The sequence below is a fragment of the Dasypus novemcinctus genome, chromosome 14 (assembly GCF_030445035.2).
Source record: "Dasypus novemcinctus isolate mDasNov1 chromosome 14, mDasNov1.1.hap2, whole genome shotgun sequence".
Classification (NCBI taxonomy): Eukaryota; Metazoa; Chordata; class Mammalia; order Cingulata; family Dasypodidae; genus Dasypus; species Dasypus novemcinctus.
In genome coordinates, this window is record NC_080686.1 from 23,245,708 (window position 1) to 23,263,642 (window position 17,935).

General features: G+C 50.2%; 1 long non-coding RNA gene across 2 annotated transcripts in view; it reads right to left on the reverse strand.

Moving 5' to 3' along the window:
- The window catches only part of LOC131273253 (uncharacterized), a 29,885-nt gene extending 21,642 nt beyond the window's left edge, over positions 1–8,243 (reverse strand). For both annotated transcript variants that reach the window (XR_009180402.1, XR_011645625.1), the window contains exons 1-2: positions 8,096–8,243; positions 7,251–7,305 (exon numbers count right to left, since the gene is read on the reverse strand). This is a non-coding gene — a long non-coding RNA (uncharacterized lncRNA). The remainder of the gene's footprint in view (positions 1–7,250; positions 7,306–8,095) is intronic.
- Positions 8,244–17,935: the final 9,692 nt, after the last annotated feature.

Consider the following 17,935-nt stretch of genomic DNA (forward strand, 5'->3'; position numbering starts at 1 on the left):
ATGGCTAAAGCAAATACCATGCAATGGGCTGGCTTAAATAACAGGAATATACTGGCTCATAGTCTTGAGGCCAGGAGAAGTCCAAATCAAGGCATCTTCAAGACGATGCATTCTCCCCAAAGATGGGTGTTCTAAGGCTGTGACCCTCGGTCCTTAGCTTTTCTGTCACATGGCAATGCACATGGCGGCCTCTCTTGGCCTCTCCCTTCACTTCTGGGTTCCACTGACCTTCAGCTTCTTGCTTCCCATGGCTTTTAGCTTTCTCTCTATCTGAATTTCTTTCTTCTTATACAGGACTCCAGTAATAGGGTTCAGACCCATCCTGCTTGGGTTGGGCCACACCTTAGCCAAAGTAATCTTATCAGATGGTCCTACTTACAATGGGTTCACACCCACAGGAATGGAGTGAGCTTAAGAACATATTTTTTCTGGGGTACATAGCTCTCAACCACCACACCTGGGATGTAGACAATAAGCATTTCTCACTTAGAACTACAAGGCAAAGGCTATAGCCCCAGGATCAAGCCAGGTGACTCAGTGAAGAAGGCAAAGGGCCGCTCTTATGCCTGGCTTAGTCACATAATTAAGGGGGCAGCACTGGTGTGCAGGAAGGTGGGGTTTGTACGCAGGAGAACAGCACATGAACTTACAAACCAATCTTCTGGAACCAATTGCCCATATGTGCACAAGATTTTCCTTCAGGGGCAATATATACCCCTAGGATCTAAGGTAGGATAATATAAACCCAGCTTAACCACAAACCTGTTGGGCACTGAAAACTACTAATACAAAGATAAATATGACTTGGTGGTAGTCATTAGATGTGAAATACTCTTAAATATTTGTAAGATGTTTTAATCCTTGAACTTGAGGAAGAGCAGATGGTAAAGGCTTCCTTATGGAACTTTGTTAGGAAAAAAGAAAACAACAGGAACATTAACTAAGAAGAGGCTGTGGGTGTAATCTGTAGTCAAGCACTCAAAGGCTGTCCCCGCCCTTGCTGGGCCTGTCAGTGTTAGGAGGCATGCTGCCCTGTCTGTCACCAACTGAGTCCATGAGACTCACTGGGTCAGGTCGCCAGCTGCTGCCCTTCTTCCTGTACTGCTCGTGTTTCCTGGGAGGTGGAGAACAGTTTGTCGGCCAAGACTAAAGGCACGAAATGCTAGCTCTGGGCATGGGGGACCAGGACAGGGACATGGGGGTGGCAGTGGGGGCATGGAAGTATAGGGTCCTTTCATTTATCTTAGCCCCCAGAACAGCAAATTCTAACACTGATCCTTAATCAATCACAAAAGTTAAACAGACTTGGGCAACTCAATTTTTAGTGATGAGCATCAGAAATCACATGGATTAATGAGTCGCAAATGAACCCCTTCAGAATAATTTTTTTCTCTAATTTCTTAACCCTCCTTATACAGGAGCTGCCAACAAGCAACAACTGGAATTCATTCGAGATTGCCTGCCCTCCTTCTCCTTCCTCCACCTCCATCTTGGCAGAGCTACAAATGAGGATTGTAAGAGCCAGGAATATCGACGTCCACAAAGTCTAGGACCAGAGCCTAAAGAGACCAAGGTAAAAAAAGTCAGGGCAGCCAGCCTTTAGCCTCCATGGTCCTCAGCGTCTCAGCCAAGGTACAAACTGAAGGAAGGAAGGAGGAAAATAAAGTCTTAAAGGCACAATCCTTTGTCTCAGCTTTACGCTACTGAACCCCCTCCCCCAAATTCCTGTCTTGCATTTTCAGTTCCTCTACCCTTCATCGTTGGAAGGATTGGGTAACTTGTACGAGCCCAACCAATAACTGAATGATTGGATAAGCATCCGTTTCTAGGACTGACGCATATGAGATGCTGCAAGCTTGGCCAGTAGGTATAGGAATTCAATGAAGCCAGATGTCTGAAAGAAGAAAAAATAAGAGGAGAGAAAGGGACAGGGAAATGACAGAAGGCAGAAGAGGGGAAGACGTGCACACACGCCACTGTCCATGATAAAGGTCACTTCTCCTGCTCTGGTTTAAAAGAGGAACAGAGATGCAATTCTGAAGGGGTTATTTGTGCTAAAAATTATAGGACTACTTGACTTTGTTATCAAAATAAATTCAATGGCAAGCTTATATTCATATAGTCATCTGAAATCTAAATGAATGAAAGGACTAATGCAAACATGTTTAAATGGGTAAACTGATCAAATGGATTAAAAGGGATTAATAATCACTAAACTGCAAAATCCTCATATCCATAGAAATAAATCTGTTTAATAAGTGGTTGAGAATGCAGAGCCACACAACTACAATTGCAGTCAGAGACTTTTAGGCCTGCATCCTGACTCTACCTACATTCACCAACTGTCTGGCCCTGGGCAATCTGCTTCACCTCTGAAGCATCAATTCCTCATATTTAAAACAGTGACGGTTAACAAAAAATCCCTCTTGGAATTTCTGAGGATTAAAATACCGTGTTAAAGCACAAAGAAGAGGGAAGCGGATGTGGCTCAAGCAATTGGGCTTCCATCTACTGTAAGGGAGGCCCTGGGTTCCTGTCCTAGGGCCTCCTTGTGAAGGAGAGCTGCCCTGCGCCCATGGAGAGCTAATGCAGCAAGATGACACAACAAAGGGAGACAACAGACACAGAAGAATGTGCAGTGAATGGACACAGAGAGCAGACAGCAAGCAAAGTGGCAAGGGGTGAGGGGTGTGGCTAAATAAATAAAAATAAATCTTTAAAAAAAAAGCACATAGTAGAATGGGGGAGTGGATGTGGCTCAGGCAGTTGAGCACCCACCTCCCACATGGGAGGTCCCACGCTGGGCATGCAGACCCTCCTAAAGGAAAAAAAGAGAGAAAAAGAGCTAATGACTAGCAAAAACAATGACTAAACAGAGGGGGGAGCCTCATGGGGGGGAGAGGGCAGATGTTTTTAAAAAATAGAAGGTATATAGAAGAGTGCTTGACATGCATCAGTGTTGCTAAGGATTTTGCTGGGAAAAAACCTCCAATTACTTGTGTTTATTAGAAACAACTTGTTTTGCTCAAATTAATCTCTAAATTTTAATTACTTATTCAATAAAACTTATTCAATAAATAAATGTTTTAAGGTAAATCAGTTTAATTATAAAAAAACAACCACTTGAATGTTAGAAGTTGAAATAACCAAAACTAAATTTGCCTCTCTCCCATACATTTATTCATGTTTCACTTCTGGGGATGTCTAGAATTTTTTTATGCTGATGATTTCTGCTTTTTTCATTCTTAAATTATGATGGGTGAGGGGTGAAGAGCCAGGAAAAATTTTTCCTTGCATCTCTTCCCTTTTCCATACCTCAAAAACAAAAAATTGACATATCAAATTAGTATAATTTTGAGGAAAGTCTGTAAAATAAATTTACTTAACCTCAAATCTTGTTTAGTGGAAATCCCTTTAATAAGAAATGAGGTCATGTCTCTTGCAATGAATCTTGTCCATTAAATTTATCTTCTTTTCTGGACGTTTTCCTTCCTTCATTTGTTTGTCATTTCCATGTCTCTAATTCTTGTTGATTGCTCAATTAAATGAAATCACCGATTTTTTTTTTTATTTGGAAGAGGGAATGAAACAAGCTAAAAAAAAAGGTTATCTGTACTAACACAAGGGTGCTCTTAACTTCACAATAATTTTCCTGTCCAGTTTTTTTTTTTTAAAGCAAATAACAAGTTTAATTTAAACTTCTCCAAACACTTTCCATCTGTATCTCTTATTTCAGATGTGTCTTCTCTCCTTTGCCATTTTTCCAATCCTTTAATACTGGGGAAAAAGCTAAGGTAGTTATTCTTTATTATAGTCTTCCATTACCTAGGAAACTTCTTTAGGATGAAAGAAAATCCTTCTCTTCACATTAATAACCGATTGATCTCAATGCATTTCTCTGCGTGTCTAATTTTCCTTTACCACAAAATTACAGCCTAAAAGATAACAATCCCATTTAAATAATTTCAACATATTCTCAGAGATAATCTGAAAACTGTAATCTCCTCAAGGGCCCTGTTAAAGGTCGCACGAAGGCCTCAAGATATGATCCAACGCCTAGACTATGTCAAGGTTTGTAAGTCTAGAATCGGAATCAAAGTTATTTTAACAATGGAAGCAAACTGAGAGAGATCCAGTTAGCGCCTTCGTTTCGCATTTGTGGATGCCGAGTGCCCAAGAAGCTGTGCTGTCAAGTCACAGCTATTTTGTGGGAAAGAAATTAAATCGGTTCAGTTTTTCACGAAGGACTTGCAGATGAATTATCATAGGTCCTACTTGAATGAAACCTTGAACATAAAATCTAAGCTTTCTACGACAGACTAAAGTTGGCCCTTTGCAAATCAGCTCAGTGTTTTTCAATCAAGTTATCTCCCCGCGGCGGATGATTTTGTATTTTGAAACGGCCCCTTTGCGCCATTCTCAGGGTCCGAGATGGTGAGAGTGAGGCTTTCCTGCCCCGGGCGCCAGCGGGGAGGGCCGGGCGGGAGGCGGCCGGAGGACGCCCGCCCCGCAGCCCTAGCCCTGGGCCCGGGAGGCGCCCGAGGACGCAGCCCCGCAGCCCTAGCCCTGGGCCCGGGAGGCGCCCGAGGACGCCCGCCCCGCAGCCCTGGGCCCGGGAGGCGCCCGAGACGCAGCCCCGCAGCCCTGGGCCCGGGAGGCGCCCGAGGACGCAGCCCCGCAGCCCTGGGCCCGGGAGGCGCCCGAGGACGCAGCCCCGCAGCCCTGGGCCCGGGAGGCGCCCGAGGACGCAGCCCCGCAGCCCTGAGGACGCAGCCCCGCAGCCCTGGGCCCGGGAGGCGCCCGAGGACGCAGCCCCGCAGCCCTGAGGACGCCCGCCCCGCAGCCCTGGGCCCGGGAGGCGCCCGAGGACGCAGCCCCGCAGCCCTGGGCCCGCAGCCCTGGGCCCGGGAGGCGCCCGAGGACGCAGCCCCGCAGCCCTGGGCCCGCAGCCCTGGGCCCGGGAGGCGCCCGAGGACGCAGCCCCGCAGCCCTGGGCCCGGGAGGCGCCCGAGGACGCCCGCCCCGCAGCCCTGGGCCCGGGAGGCGCCCGAGGACGCCCGCCCCGCAGCCCTGAGGACGCCCGCCCCGCAGCCCTGGGCCCGGGAGGCGCCCGAGGACGCAGCCCCGCAGCCCTGGGCCCGGGAGGCGCCCGAGGACGCAGCCCCGCAGCCCTGGGCCCGGGAGGCGCCCGAGGACGCAGCCCCGCAGCCCTAGCCCTGGGCCCGGGAGGCGCCCGAGGACGCAGCCCCGCAGCCCTGGGCCCGCAGCCCTGGGCCCGGGAGGCACCCGAGGACGCCCGCCCCGCAGCCCTGGGGATGCCCGTCCCGCAGCCCTGGGCCCGGGAGGCGCCCGAGGACGCAGCCCCGCAGCCCTGAGGACGCAGCCCCGCAGCCCTGGGCCCGGGAGGCGCCCGAGGACGCAGCCCCGCAGCCCTGGGCCCGGGAGGCGCCCGAGGACGCAGCCCCGCAGCCCTGAGGACGCAGCCCCGCAGCCCTGGGCCCGGGAGGCGCCCGAGGACGCAGCCCCGCAGCCCTGGGCCCGGGAGGCGCCCGAGGACGCAGCCCCGCAGCCCTAGCCCTGGGCCCGGGAGGCGCCCGAGGACGCAGCCCCGCAGCCCTGGGCCCGGGAGGCGCCCGAGGACGCAGCCCCGCAGCCCTGGGCCCGGGAGGCGCCCGAGGACGCAGCCCCGCAGCCCTGAGGACGCAGCCCCGCAGCCCTGAGGACGCAGCCCCGCAGCCCTGGGCCCGGGAGGCGCCCGAGGATGCAGCCCCGCAGCCCTGGGCCCGGGAGGCGCCCGAGGACGCAGCCCCGCAGCCCTGGGCCCGGGAGGCGCCCGAGGACGCAGCCCCGCAGCCCTGAGGACGCAGCCCCGCAGCCCTGGGCCCGGGAGGCGCCCGAGGACGCAGCCCCGCAGCCCTAGCCCTGGGCCCGGGAGGCGCCCGAGGACGCAGCCCCGCAGCCCTGGGCCCGGGAGGCGCCCGAGGACGCAGCCCCGCAGCCCTGGGCCCGGGAGGCGGCGGCGGCGACAGACAATGTCCTGCTCCACCGAGGCCGCGGCCAATCACAGGCGGCGCCACCGGCCACTGCCCGGCCTGGGGAAACGCGGCCTCCGCGGCCCTCGGCGGCCCTCGGGGCAGGGACGCCCGCTCCCCCGCATCCCGGCCGGAAGGGGGGTGCTGCCCCGAGGCGGGGGCCGCGCACCGAGGGCAGGACGCGCCCCTCCATCGGCTCGAGCGCGGCGCGGTCCCTTTAAGAAGACCCGCCTCCGGCCCGAGGAGCGCGTCGGCCCGCCGCGGGGGCAGCGACATCCGGGCTACCGGGCCGGCGGCTGCCCCGGCCCTGCGGGCGGCTCCCAGCCCCGCGGGACGCCCGGGCTCTCCGCGGCGGAGAAGCACAGCCGGAGCCAGCGGGGGTGGGGTGGGGGGGCTCCGACGCCCTTCGCGCCCCAAGCCAGGCCACCCCGCCGCTGCCGCCCCTTCAGCCCCCGCCTCGCGGACGCTCGGGCCGGCCGCCGGGCCCCGCACGCGGGTCACGGACGCTCAGCCCGCGGCGCCGCGCTGCGCGTGCCCGCTCCGGCTCCGCCCCACCTCCCTGCGCGCACCCGGGGGGCGGGGCGCCGCGGCGACAGCCAATCAGGGCCGAGCGTGCCGGGCCCGCCTCCGAGGACCTCGCGGGGTGGGGGGCGCGCGGGGAGAGAACTTCGCGGGGGGCGCGGCCGGCGTGAAGCGGGGAGCGGGGCGGGAGCTGCCCGAGGCGCGGGGGCCGGAGGCCTGGGGAGCCCCACGCCGGGCGGGCGGAACGCGGCCACGGCGCTCCCCGGAAGTGACAGGGCAGGAGCGCGTGAGAACCGGCGCGGGCGGGGGAGGGGGAGCCGGGAGCAGGTGGCGCGGCCGGAGGTGGGGGGAGCGGGGGGAGTGCGGGGGGGGGGGGGGGGCACGGGGAGAGCACGCGGGGCGGGGGAGCGCGGGCGGGGAGCCTGGGGGGGGAGCGGGGGGCACGGGGAGAGCGGGGGGGGGGCCGCGGGGGGGGGAGCGGGCGGGGAGCGGGGGGGGGGCCGCGGGGGGGGGGGGAGCGGGACACGAGGAGCCGCGGAGGCCGCCAGCCCGAATCTGTCAAGCTGTGTCCACGCAGGGGACGGAGACCTCGACGAAGTTGTGCCCTGAACTCGTTGGGAAATAGCTTCTAAGATCTTTTTCTTCTGCCCGGCTTTTTTTTTTTCCCCTCTTCAAGCAGAGGGATATTTTTCATACCTAGTGGTCGTTGTTTTAAATTCAAAGTTGATCTCTTCGTATTCAATTACGGGGACTGGGGAGAAAATGGAGCAAAAGGCATTTAGAAAGGAAAACCCATTTCTGTGAACTACCCCGCTCTCAATTTGAGAAAAAACTCCTTTTCGACGACCGGCCGCTCGGAGTCACTCTGGAGGGTGGCGTGGCGGGTGTGCGGGCGGGGGGCGGGAGGGCGAGTGCCCCCGCCCCGAAGGCTCATCGTCCAGCTGCAGAGGAAGAGCCGTGAGACCCTCGGCCTGGCTCCGCGGCTGCGGGGAGATCTGGGGTTCTCGGGGGGCAGGAGCCGTCGGGACCGGCCGCCCGCGGGTGGCCCCCGGGAGCCGGCCTGCCCTGCGCCCCGCGCTCGCTGCGGGGGCCTCGGCTCCTGCCTCCCGGCCGCCCCGGTCCCGAGGTCCGAGCACACCGCGCAGCCCCCGCGCCCTGGACGCGCCTCCCCGCGCCGCGCGCGGCCGGGAAACCCGAGACCCGCCTTCCGAAGCCGGCAGGCCCGGGCGCCGCTCCCGCCACCCTCCGGGGCCACCTGCGCCTGCCCCCGGTCACCGCGGCCACCTGCCCCCCGGGCCCGCCGCCTGCGGCCACCTGCCCCCACCTCCACGTTGCAACCTGAGAGATACTTGGCTTCCCTGTAAACCTGATCAGGCGATCCCCGTTTAAAATCTTTTAATGGCTCCCCGCTGCCCTCAGGATCAAGTCCTCTGTCCTTAAATTCGCTTCGTAAGGCCGTCCTAATCCAGTTTCCACTAAGGGCTCCAGCTGGGGTTCTTACCCCGGGCCACTCCTCCCCGCCTGCCCGGGTTCCAGCCAACCTGGATTGCTTTTAGTTCTCTAAACGTCCTCTCCAGCTTCTCCAACACTCCCCTGCCTTCTCTTTGCCCTTAGAGGTGGCTTCCTTCCTTTCTCTCCTCCCCAATCCGTGGCGAGGGTGAGCCATGCCCAGAACCCCCTACCAGAGCCCCCCCGCAGTGGCGCCTGTCCTATGTGCTGCATCCATTGAGCTCCTCGTTGTTCCCAGTTCCCACTCTGGAACTGGCAATACTGATCAGAGCCCAAAAAACCTTTTAGAAAACAGTTATCTGCTGTTAGGTTCGATTTATATTGCTACACTTTTCAATTTTGAATCCCTCCTTAGTTACAAGTTTCTCACTAAGAATTAAATGTGGTGGGGGGTGGGGAGTGGGTTATATGGGAACCTCTTATGTTTTGTTTTAAATGTTTTTTAATGTAACATTTCTTGTGCTCTATTAACTTTAATTTTTAAAAAGGAAAAAAAGAAAGCTAATAAGTGCAGCAAAGTGCTGAGAAAAAAAATTAAATGTTGAGTTTTTAAAAAAAAACTGGATATAGTTTACCTAATCCAATCTGATGTTTTTGTCACAAGCCACTATTCATCTCTTGTAGCAGAAATAGTGTGTCTGGTTTGTGAAGCGAAACTCTGGGAACAGTGGCTTGCTGTTCAGTGGCACTGGGCAGAAAGGTTCGTTTTAAGCTCAGACTTTGAAACTTTAAAAAAAGCGGTGCATCCCAATAATGCTTGAGGGAAGGAGAATAATATTAAGCTGAAAATATTAGTTTCTTATTAATATTTCGGATAGCAATAATCAATATGTTAGGAAATTGCTCTGGTACTGGATGTGTGTGTGTGTTTAATCCTGGTTTTCTTAATATTTTTCTTTTGCTTACATGAGCTGTCAGTGTAACAAATTGAAATTCTCATTTTCCTTGTGCTTTCTCACAACGAGGATTGCCAACGTATGTACATTAAGATCTGTAGTATTTCTAAACACCACCCTGCTGTACACTTTCCAATAATGTTAAACAAGAATTCCTTGTTGAGAGATGTAATATTTAGAGAGAGGATAAGGGAATAAATCTTAACTACTGCAAATTGTTTCCCTTCAACCTTACTCTGAAGGCGATCCTTGTTAGTTTCCTCATTTCTGTACAACTAGTCTGTTGACTTTGTTACACTTTGATGGAAGGGAGTAGAATTTAGTGGAAAAAAAAAAGTAGGAAGGGAGAGTTTGTTGCATCAGTAAAATAAGCAAAAATTAAAGATTATTTAAAAGTAAAAGCAACTAAGTTACTCTGAGCTAGAAAAAAAACAAATGAATGTTTCTTTGCTTTTGTGTTGCAATTAATATATTCTATGGCCCCATTTATTTAATGAGAACAATATTTAAAGCTGAAGAAATATGCATTATAATTTCTACAAAAATAAAATTTCAAGGTATGTATCAGATACCTTTCAGTACATGTCCAATGATTGTTATAAACAAATGATAAGGGGGGAAAGCTGTAGAAATGGCTTCTCTTTTGGATGTAGCCTTGGAGAATTTTGAGCTGAGAAAATGTTTTAGTCTGATTTGGTAAAAGTCCTTTAAGTACACTTTACTTACATTTTAGCTGACTGCTAAAATCCACTATTAAAAATCTTTTAAAACCTTATTTCCAAACTTTATGGTGTGGAAAGGAGTTTTGAAAATGTTTATAGTGAAACATTTTTTAAAATAGCTAACTTTAAGAGTATATTTACAATGAAATACACTTTAACCTTACGTGAGCCTGCCAAACTTGATGAGCTGAGTACTTAAAAGGAACACACATTTAAGATGAGATCTAAAATTGCCATTAATACCTTTGTGCGTTTAGCAGAAATTTCAGGTTAACTGGGCATTGAAAATAAACTGCCACTCCAGTAGAGCTATTCAGATAGCAATGACTAAAATGTGGTGTAGGAGGGAAAGGGTGGCATTTAGAAAGAAAAGACTCAGGTCCAATTCTGCTAATTTTGTGCCTCCTGCAAGTTACATCTGAGACCTGGCTTCCACATTTGTAAAACTGGGCAGATTCCACTGTGTCCACCTCACAGACAGGCTCAAATAAGGATGAAATGAAACACCAACCTCGAAACATTTTGGTTTCATGGGTATCATAAAAATATCAATCATATACACACATTGTATTAATATGTAATACAAGCAGAATGAAAAAAAATTGAAGAAGGCAATAAATTACCAGTTTATAAACTGATTCCCTGTGAGCGTTCGTATTGGTCTGCATTTATTTGTTCATGGCTAAGAGTGGACGGTAGAGACAATTGGGAAATGCCATTAAAAAATCCTCTAGTGGGTTTATCAAGGATTCTATTACAATCTAGATTTTGTTATGTTCTGCATATCACACAAGAACAAAGTGGTACTTGTGGGTGAAAAAAACAAATATAAAGAAAAGTAAGGCAAATACTGAAGTTTTGTTCAGTGCTCACTCTCAAAGGCTAAGAAAGGCAGATGATCTATTCACTGACCATATTTTTTTGCTTTCATTGGCTTATGTTAAATCTGAGGGAGAAAATGGCAAAGCAGCAATGAGAGCCACCCTATTATTATCCTTGGCTCCTTCCCCAAATTTGAAATGTTTGGCCACCAGTTAATCGCCCTAACAGGTTTGACTGAGAAAATAGGATGCACAGAGAGATAGATTACACACAGTGTGGGTGGTAAACTAACTACAAGAAGCATTTTCTCTCCAGGAAGCTAAAACAATGAAACCTTAACACATTTGTGAGTGAGCCTGCCATTCTTGGTGAGGCAAGGCGAGCTGGATGGGCAACTGCCTCCAGATGCTTCCAGCTCTTCTCTCCGCAGCCCTCTAATCAGCTCTACTGGCCAGCAGACGAGGGGGTCCCATGCCTGGGTCCCTCACCCTCACCCTGTGCCATTCTACCATTCATCTTCCCATTACTTTGGGTCTTTTCAATTTCCCAGAGTTTCCCCTTAAAATACAGAGCTCCCTAGGAGGGGGTCTCCATTTCTCAGGGCAGCCATCGTACCAACTGGGAGGCTTAAAACAACAGAAAAGTATTTTCTCACCGTTTCTGCAAAGTCCAAGTGCTGGCACGACACGCTCCGTCTGAAGCCTGTCAGGGCCGATGCTTCCTTACCTCTTCCTAGTTTCTGGTTGTTGGCCAGCAATCCTTGGCATTCCTTGGGTGCAGTCGCAGTGCGTCCATCTGTGTGTCCATATCTCATGGCCTTCCCCCCTTCTCTCTGTCGAATTCTCCCTTCTCATAAGGACACCAGCCGTATTGGATTAAGCTCCCCTCCCCCACTCTGGTATCGCTGAACTTAACTCCTTTTTCATTATTCCAACATATTCTACCATACTAAGTCCAAATGCACTGGCCCAATTTCCAAAAAAGGACACGTCCGCAGGTACAGGGGTTTGGACTTCAGCAGCTCAAGAGAGGGTACCTCAAGGTAACATCTAAATAATCTTTAACTTCCTCAGCAGAGAAATATCCTTATCCTGCCGAGACCAAAGAAAGGAAACCTGACTTAAGACAAGAATGTGAACAGCAAAGGCAGGAAGGGGAAATGGATCAGTGACCGGGGGGGGGGGGGGGGGGGGGCTGCGAGAAGCTTCGACCCTCTTACCTGGTGCGGTCTCCCTCAGCTAGTTCTCGGTGCTGTGGGTTACCAGCCTCTGCTCTCACCCTAACCCTGCTCCTTACCAGTCATGGATGCAGCTGGATTCAGACGGATTCAGCAGCAAACGTGTATGAGAAGGAAATGTGGTCAGAAGGCTGGAGTGCTTTGTGGCTTTGAGTCCTTCACAGCTTCTGAAGACTCCTGTTTTCTCATTTCTAAAAGGAGCAGGTGGATTGTGTCCCTCTTCTATTCTGGGTTTTCCTTTCCCTGCTAACTTCTCTCCCAACTCTCTTCACTGTTAAATAAGCCTCCCCAGGAGGGCAGAAAACTGGCACCCACCGCGGGAATCCTGTCTGGAGACCTGGTTGTTGTTGTTTTTGCATCTGCACAGGCTTTGCCCTTGACCTTTCTGTGTAGATGGTTGAGTTTTGACCCTAACTCACTTTGATCTCCCTCTGGAAGATGGAACACCCTCCACCCCTCTCCAGGGAATGCTCCTCGCTTGCCCTGCCGGTGCACACCCCTGCACCTGGCCTGGCATCCTTCCCTCCTCACCCCATGCCTTCTCAAGCAAAACGTGCAGCTGTGGCCCTGCCCCACCTGCCCTGGAGGCTGCGCCATCACCTGGAGTTGGCCCACTTGTGAAATGCTTCAACGTACAGCCTCTCACCACGGCCTCCCATCCTTCCCCCATGACTTTGATTTTATTTCCACCTGCTCTTGTACCTCATGGAGACCCTCATTCCCTCAGCCTTTTCCCCAATCCTCTCTTCCACCTGATGCCATTTACTCCTCACTTCCCACCCCCACCCTTTAGGAGCTCCTGAACATTGACTGGGGGTGGAGGGTATCGCACAGTTGTGGGCACTCAGGAGTGGGTATCATGGAGTTGTTTGCTCTGGTGCCACTGCCTCTTGGCTTATTGTCTCCAAACTCACTAAGCCCCAAGAGAAGCCTACCCAGCCTTTTATGCACATCTGGTGTGCAACCTCCAAAAGTGCTGTGCTCCCTCTTTTCCATGCTGTTGGGATTTGCATCATGTCTCCCTCAAAAGGCATGCTCAGGCCCAAGCCCTGGTCCTGTGGGGGGTAAACCCATTGTAAATAGGACCTTGGAAGACGTGATTTGTTCAAGTGTGCCCAAACTGATGAAGGCGGGTCTTCATCCAACATGGCTAAAGTCCTTGTAAGCAAAGGAAATGGGGGAGAGAGAGAGGGAGCCCAGGGAGCAGCCAGAAGCTGGAGGTCAGTGGTACCTGGAAGGGAAAGGAGAAGACAGTACCATGTGCACTGTCATGTGATGGAACAGCCAAGGAACCCCAAAGACTGCCTGCCAGAAGATATCGACCCCAGAAGGAAGCAAACCAGCCTGCTAGCCTCTGAAACAGTCAGCCAGCTAGTTCCCGTTGTTATGCTGACCCGTGGCATGTAGTTGTTTTAGCAGCCAGAAACCAGCCACTAGTCAGTCCCTGCCCCTGAAGATCCCTGAGCCTGGAACGCAGCTTCTGCCCTCATCCTTGACAAACCCCTGCTGCTTCTTCAGGGCTCAGCTGAGATGTGGACTCGGAGAAAGCATATCCTGGTCCCCACCTCTGGCTGCAGGGATGGAAACACATCCATTGCACCCTGCTTATTCCTCTATCATAATAGTGCTGCAATTTCCCTCACTGTGGCTCTTCACTACAGCACCCCCAGGGCTGGCACAATAAATATCGGTTGAACAAGTGGCCGAGTAAACTTTTTATGAAGTCATTGTTATAGATTGGGTCTAAGAGACAATGACTGGGTTTAAAATTTTTTACTTCTGTCATTTTTTTGATACTTTAAAAATACCAAGATATTATCTTCTACATTATCATTTTTATCTGTTCAGTGTTATTTTAACTTTTTCATAAATAAGTTAGAATTAGGTTGCACTGTAAGTAACAGAGCAGTTTGCACTCAGACAGTCCTGGCTGAGATGTCATCTGCTCCTAGTCCTTGGAGATCCAGCTCTCTCAACTCACTTCCCACCCCGTGGCTGGGCCACCGTCTTCATGGTCCAAGATGGTGGCTGGACTGGAGCTCCACTTCCACAGGGTGGAGGAAGGAGTAAAGAAGGGGTAATGGACGTGTGCCAAATGTCTTTCTCAGAGGCTCCCCAGAAGATGCCATCCAACATTTTGGCTCCCATACTGTTTGCCAGGCTGAACCCCACAGAGCTGCCTGTGCCCAGCTAAACATTCTACCAGTATGGAAGAAAGAAGTGGAGGGGTGTATACTGGGGGACAAAAAAGAAGTGTAGGCTACACCTGTGTTTAAAACATAGCCATCAGTGTACCAAATGGACCTAGATCTCAAAGGCAGTCTTCCAAACCCCCCATCTCCTCTGTCAAAGGCTCTTGGCATTTAGGTTCAGTAATTCCTCACTAAGCAAGTCACTAAATTTCCAGGTTTTTTAATATTATCAAGTAAAGTAAGACACAAACATTATCACCTTGTCTTTAGGATGGGACTTGGAGATGGGGGGAGGGGAAGTGAGGGATGTAGGTAGTGGGAGGGAATAACAAAACAAGCAGTTACAAAGGAATTACTTGGAAGTAATTACAAAGAAAAGATTTTACATTTTAACACTTGCGTGGTGATCCTCCAGTCACACCCTGGGTTTGCTTTGTCCTGTGTTTTTCCTCTCAACTTCCGGAGGCTCCTCTCCGGGGCTGGCCGTGCCGGCTCCTCCCAGCGCCTGCAGTCCCAGCCCCTGCCGCTGGAGGGCTCTGTTCCACCGCGGGCCGCCTCGGGCGCAGGTTCATTAGCCGGCGGCAGTTGACGCTCTTCTCCAGCCACCCAAGAGAAGTCTTCAAAGTCCCCAGGTCAATGTCCACAGCAGGACAGAGTGCAGACGCTGCCCGCTCAGGCCTCTGACCCTGCTGGAGACCCCCGGTGGCGCCTAACGTGCAGCCTGCTCTCGCCTCACCCGCAGCCCTCCCAGCCCTGGGCCTAGGCACCAGGCGAACGTCCATCGCGCGGGTCCTTGGGTCACCTGCTCTCTTCTCCCAGTCCCTTACTGCTCGGGGCTTTTCCCTCCCGCTTCCCATACTCTTTCCTTCCACTCTTTTTTCCTCCTCTCAAGCCCTTCCACAGGGTCCTCTGAAGCCTGCCTCCTCTCTTAGCTTTGTTCTGCTTTATTCTCTAAACCGATTCCACTGTACATAAACTTCCGCGAGTCCCGGCCTCACCGCGGGTGAAGCGTCTCTCCTCCTAGCTGAGGCTACACTGCTCCTGGCATCTTCCATCACTCCTTCTCCAAGCGGTTCTTCCTCTCTTCCCGCAGACTTGCAAGAGCTCCTTTACTCTGAAAGAGGGCTCCCTTGTCGGTGCTGCCCTATTTCCCTCCTTCCTTTCATCCCCAAATAAGGACACAGGCAATAGCCACTGCTTCCATTGCTTCACCCTCGCTCCCAGTTGCATTCCTGGTCATCTGTTGGCACATTCCAATTTCATAAAGATTACAAAACAAAAACTGCTGATGCCACCCATGACTGCCACATTCCCTAATTATTTCATTTACAGCATCCGATTCCTTGATTATGACTTCCCACCTTTACAAGAAAATTGTTTCTCTTGCCTTCTGTCTTATTACTTATGCTGGTTCTTTTTTCTCAAAACCACTCTTTTTCATTAACAAAACACCCCCACTAATAGCTGTTGTTTAATGAGCTCTTATTTTGTGCCAGGCTGAATGCTAAGTACTTTGTGTACATTTTTTCCCCCCATTTAACTCTTACAATAACTCTATGAGGTAGATGCTATCTTAACCCTGCTCTACAGAAAAGGAGAGCAGGCTCGGGGGCTCAGGGAGGTGAGAAATGTGCTCAAGATGGTAGAGCTGCCAAGAGTTGAAGTTGGATGCAAACCCAGATGTATCGAATTCCAGAGTCGCTTCTCCACCTGCTGTTCCTCTTTTCCTTGTTTTACCTCAAATATGAGCCTTTCCCTGGATTCAGTTCCGGACACTTCACACACCAGCCAACTGAATTTCCTGGGAAAGCATTGGACTTGCATTGGGTTAAGTCTCGCCTTTACTTAATAATTTTTTTAAGCTTTTTATTATGGTAAATTTTAAACAGACACAAAAGTAGCGAGGATTGTCCCGAGTCTCATTCCCCAACTCCAACAAATAAATTTTCAGCCATGCTTTAAAAAAAAAAAGCTAGAGCAGTTGTAGGTTTAAGAAAAGTCATGCAGAAAGTACTAAGTTCCCATCTACACTGCTGTGCACACACAGTTTTCCCTATTGTTAGCATTTTGCATCAGGGTGGTATCTTTCTCACAAATGATGAAACATTATGATGATGATGATGATGATGATGATGATGATGATGATGCTATTAGCTTCGGCCCAGTATTTACATTAGGGTTTCACTCTATGCTATACAGGTCTATGTGAGTTTGTTTGGGGTGTGTGTGTTGTAAGTTATGTATAACCTAAAATTTCTTTATTTATCCCCTTTTAAATATACAATTCAGGGGTGTTAATTACATTCATAGAGTTATGCCAATTTTGCCAACACTTTTCCATCACCCCAAATAAAAACCCATCCCAATTGAACATTAATTGCCCATGCCCTACCCCAATCCCTGACAACCTGTATTCTAATTTCTAACTCTATGACTTTGTTTGTTCTAATTATCTGATATCACTGAGATTCTGTATTTGTCCTTTTGTGTCTGGCTTATCTCACTCAACATGATGTCATCAAGGTTCATCCATGGTGAAGCATGCATCAGGACTTCATTCCTTTTTTATGACTAACTAAAACACCATTGCAAGTATATACCATATTTTTGTTTATCCATTCATCTATTGATGAACACTGGGTTGCTTCCACCTTTCCATCAGTTTGAATAATGCCACTCTGAAAATTGGTGTATGAATATCCATTTGAGCCCCTGCTTTCATTTCTTTTGGGTGAATACCTAGAAGTGAGATTGCCAGGTAAAATGATAAATTCTGCACTGAATTTTCTGAGGCATCACCAAAATGCTTTCTACAGTGGCTGTACTATTTTACATTCCCATCAGCAGTATATGAGTGTTCCTACTTCTCTATATCCTTGTTATTTTCTGATTTTTTGAAATAGTAGCCATTCTAGTGGGTGTGAGATGCCATCTCATTGTGGTTTTCCTTTGCATTTTCCTGAAGGCTAACAACATTGAGCATCTTTTCATGTACTTATTGGGCATTTGTATGTCTTCATTGGAGAACCGTCTATTCAAGTCTTTCATCCATTTTTAAAATGGGCTATTTTTCTTTCTGTTGTTGATTTGCAGACGTTCTTTATATATTCTGAATATTAAACTCTCATTAAATATATGGTGCCCACATATCTTCTCCCATTCTATAGGTTGTCTTTTAATTTTCTTGATAAAGTTCTTAGAAGTACAGAAGTTTTACATTTTGATGAGGACCCATTTATCTAGTTTTTTCTTTTGTTGCTCATGCTTTTGGTATTAAAGTCTAAGAAACCACTGTCTAACCACAGGTCCTGAAGATGTTTCTCTATGTTGTTGTTGTTGTTTTTAAATATCACTTTATTTATTTATCCCCCCAACCCTCTTGTTGTTTGTGGTCACTTTCTGCTCTCTGTGTCCATTTGCTGTGTGCTCTTCTGTGTTTTTTTGTGTGTGTGTGTTTTTTTTTTTTTGCTTATCTCCCTTTTTGTTGCATCATCTTGCTGAGTCGGCTCTCCGTGGCACTTGCGGGCTGGGAGGCACTCTGTGGTGTGCGGGCGAGCCTGCCTTCACAAGGAGGCCCTGGGCTACAAACCCAGGGCCTCCCACATGGTAGATGGGAGCCTAATTGATTGAGCTGCAGCCACTTCCCTCTTTGTGACTCTTTTGTCATGTCATCTTGTTGCATCAGCTTGCTGCTCCAGCTCGCCTTCTCCAGGAGGCACCAGACACTGAACTGGGACCTCCCATGTGGTAGGCAGAAGCCCAATTGCTCGAGCCACCTCTGCTTCCCATGTTTTCTTAGCATTTTATAGTTTTAGTTCTTACATTTAGGTCTTTGATGTATTTTGAGTTAATTTTTTTATGTGTGCTGTGAGGTTGCATATAGCTTTCCAGTTCACCCAGCACCATTTTTTGAAGAGACAAGTCTTTCCCCACTGAGTGGACTTGACATCCTTGTCCAAGATCAGTTGAGCAAAGGTGTGAGGGTTTATTTGTGAGTTCTTAA